Source organism: Pyrus communis, chromosome 7, assembly GCF_963583255.1.
Source record: "Pyrus communis chromosome 7, drPyrComm1.1, whole genome shotgun sequence".
NCBI lineage: Eukaryota > Viridiplantae > Streptophyta > Magnoliopsida > Rosales > Rosaceae > Pyrus > Pyrus communis.
The window spans coordinates 9,485,650-9,489,759 of NC_084809.1; the positions used below are offsets into that span (position 1 = coordinate 9,485,650).

Sequence of the window (4,110 nt, forward strand, 5' to 3'; positions counted from 1 at the left end):
ATCATAATTATACAAGCAAACCTAAAACCACAAGGACAAGGGAATCTAAATATTACTTCCTCCTAAAGGCAGGAAATAAACACAACACCAAATGATTCCTATTTTATTTCTTCAACACATGACAACTTGTTAGAATTTTAGGTTTTTTAGTTTTTAGTTTTATTTTACGTAATAAACGAAAACGACAGTTGCATCTTAATAATTCATGGTGTCGGTTTTTAGTTTTTAGTTCTTCTCCATAAAACTAAAACGAAAACGAAAACGAAAGTTTTTAGTTTTTAGTTCTTCTCCATAAAAGCTTTTCAACTAATCAGCCTGCATGCTCGTATCGTATGTGATCTAAGGTTGACTTCTGGTAGCTCTTGCAGCTCAGTTGAATTTTCATGTATTCTATATAGTTCATTCCAATGTATTTGGGAGCTTGGCCGTGTTTTTCAAGCAACTCCGGCGCCGGTGCTATAACTGTGTCCGCAGATGGTCCATGCGAAAAGGCAACAGAGATCCTTGTAGCTTTGTTGTTCTAGGTGGCCCGATGGATCACGCTCTAGTACTTGCCGTTAGTTAGAATGTGCATTTGGTCTGCAAGGTTAACAAAGAAACAGTTGGGAGGGACATCAATAGTGACCCACTTTCCGTTGTGTTCGACCTCGAGGCCATTCATCTCGTTCTGGATTAGGAGAGTGAACAGGCCAGAATCAGTATGACGGGGAAGGCCGATTGCGCTTTCTGGCTGCGGGCAAGGCGGATAATAGTTTGCGGCGAGGATTTCAAATCCACGATCCGTGTTCATGGCATGATGTATGATCCAATCCCAAGCTTTCTGCGATTGCTCTTGCTATCTCCAATTCTACTTGTCTTGTTTTCAGGCTAAACTTCAATGAGACCTCACTGAAGCCAGCCGGTTTGCTTAGGGCATAAAACTCAGGATGTACTCTGGCCTTTAAAAAATCCCTCCACATAAGGAATTTATCCAAGTCATGATTATAACTTGTCCCGCAATTGAACATCTCTAGCAAATCGTCACTAGATTTGAACTCCTCCCTTTCTTCGTCTGGGAGAGTGAAAAATCCATGGCATGCATCGATCATCGCCTTCATTAAGGTCGGTGGCACTTCGTGGTTAATGGCCAGCAAACCATGATGATTAGTTAAGTATTAGTTTTATGTATAGAAAACTAATTACTACGTACCTACGGACATACAAGTAAATAACAATAATGCTTCATATACTGAAGTAACAATAATGCTTTAGGGTTAACTTAGGGTGCCACTTAACACTAAGGTCTCGTGGTGTTTTATTTCTCTTATGTGATAAGTCTTTCGCTCAACTCAAGTAGATGACAAGTTAGATTTCAAATTATTATGGACGAACCGTTGTGTGGCTTAGCCTACAATCTATGCCTTAGTGTTAATATTTCATTGTACCAAAAATAAACAAAAATGTTGGGTACACTCTCTCAGTAAGTGTGTGATTTCATTAGCAAGTATGTTAGTTTTATATGTATCTAATAGCGTAACTCCTGAAATAATAATTAATATATGGTTTTATGCTTACAATGAAGTATCCCCATTCTTGGCAAATTTTGACGAGGTCATGGATGATTTTGGACCGTTGATCAGGAGACCCCGATGTGAGAAGAGACATATCATCAACTACAGGAATTGTGAGTTCAGGATCATTAGGATCTGCTTCATTATGGGGGTCTCCATTGAACATATATGCAGAAGGAAGAGAGCTGAAAGCATGGGATTCAGCAAGCGATTTGATGCTTGTTACCTTTGTGGTCTCCATGGTTGTTTGAGTAGCTACTGCATCCATAGCTCAAAACTCAAAAACTAAGATCAAAGAAATTAGTTACAAGCTAAGGGAGAAAATGTTGAGTTGAGATGAGTTCTTAATGAAAGAAATGCTTTCTTTTTATAGAGCATCGAGAAGCTAGTGCGTATCTTCACTTGGTGAATGAAGATTTACACCCTACATAAAATTATCCATGTATTCAACAGAACAATAAAATCTATTCACTTAATAGAATTTTCTTCGGTCAACTTTTTTTTGGTCAAATTATTATTCTTTTTTTAGTTTTTTTTTTATTTTTTTTTTATTTTAACTTTTCTTAGTCTTTGACACAGTATTATTTAGTAAAACATATTATGTGTATACTATCGTTGGCTGCCTTTGTTGTTGTACACATAGTTGAATGGTATGTTTATTTTCAGTTTTATTACATTTAATTTTGTACACATTGTTTATTGCTATGCTTATTTTAATTTTAGTACGTTTGATCTTGTACATATGTCTATAATAATTAATAGAAAACCCTTTTGTCAACTAAAATTACATAAAAAGATGATTGTAACCCTCCAATTATAACTCATGTGAAAAAAAATTAAGGGTAAATTACATTTTGCACATTCAGGTTTATGTGCAATTGCAACCTCATACATTTTTAAACTATTTCAATCTCATATATTTACTATTACTTCATTTCAATGTCATACATAAAGAATTGAACAAAACTCAAATTTCTGTTGAGTATGCCGTTAAGTGATGACATGGCAACAGTGAGTTCCACTTTTGTACTGATGTAATCGCTAAACTTGAAGATTTAACCCACATCTCCTCCCAAATAAAATTATCCATGTATTCAACAAAACGATTATATTATGTGTACACAATCGTCAGGTGCCTTTGTTGTTGTACACTATACCCCAAAAAAAATACAACTTTTGCTTTTAGGATCCAACTTGGATTGAACATAAGGCTTAAGCCATGGGAAACAACGGCAGCCAAATACCTTCAATCTGGAGTAATTTGGGGGTTTTTTAAAAAGGAGTTCCCAAGGAGATTGAGATAGTCCAGATATTGGCAACCTATTGATAAGATACACAGTTGTGGAGAAGGCCTCTACCCAATAAAGATGAGGTACATTAGATGCAACAAGTAAAGTTCGAGCAGTTTCCACAATATGTCGATGCTTCCTTTCTGCGCAACCATTCTGTTCAGGGGTATAAGGACAACTTAATTGGTGTACAATACCATGAGAACGAAGAAAAGACTGAAATAGAGTGCTAGTGAATTCACCCCCTGAATCGGAGTGTACAACTTTGATTTTATTGCCAAGTAAGGTATCTACATACTTTTTGAATACAACAAAAGTAGAATAGGCATCAGATTTGGCCTTTAAAGGAAACAAACAACTATAGTGACTGTAGTCATCGACTAACAACATATAATACTTAAAACCACTAGGTGAGAGAACATACGTAGGACCCCAAAGATCACAATGAAGCAGTTGAAGACTGTGATTTGTAGTAGAACTTGCACATCCAAATGGAAGTTTATGGTTTTTAGCAAGAGCACAATATGAACCAAAGAAATCAACAGTGGTCTTGCCTTGTACAGCAAGATTATTTCTGGATAGAACCTTTCGAAACAGTGAAGAAGATGGATGACCCAATCTGCGATGCCAAATCTTCACAGGTGCTTTGACACTAATGAAAGCTGATGGGGATGAAATGACAATGCTATTGAAACCTTGCAAAGGATAAAACCCATCTTTAACTTGGCCCCGCAAAAGCGTCTTCCCCAAAACATGATCCTTTACAGTAGATCCATCAGGGTCAAGAGTCACAGAACAATCATTATTTTTGAGAAATTGATACGCATATAGTAAATTGTGCTTCATATGTGGAACATGTAGTACATTACTCAACTTAAAATCAGTATAAGGAGTATGTAAATATGAGGAACCAATATTTTTAATAAACAAACCTTTACCATCTCCAATATAGACTTTGTCTTCACCGGTGTAGGGAGAGGAGACAGAAAGATTGGCAATATCATTGGTAATATGTGATGTAGCTCCAGAGTCCAGTAGCCAAAAGGGAGAGGGTTTGGAAGAATAATGAGCACATAAGGCAGCAAGCTTGGCTGGTGGTACTCTTCCAAAGATGTCAAGATTCATCCTATCAAAACAGTCAATAGCTTCATGGCTAGTGGAACCACAAATTTGACATGGATTCTTGGTGCTTGAAAAGAATGAAAAGCCTTGATAATTTGATTGGCAGCCTTGAGGATGATTTTGAGAACCACGATGATTACCATTGAAAG

The 4,110-nt window shown here is 36.6% G+C and overlaps 1 pseudogene; it reads right to left on the reverse strand.

Moving 5' to 3' along the window:
* Nucleotides 1–310: 310 nt before the first annotated feature.
* Nucleotides 311–1,818, reverse strand: LOC137740519 (2-oxoglutarate-dependent dioxygenase 19-like; annotated as a pseudogene).
* Nucleotides 1,819–4,110: the final 2,292 nt, after the last annotated feature.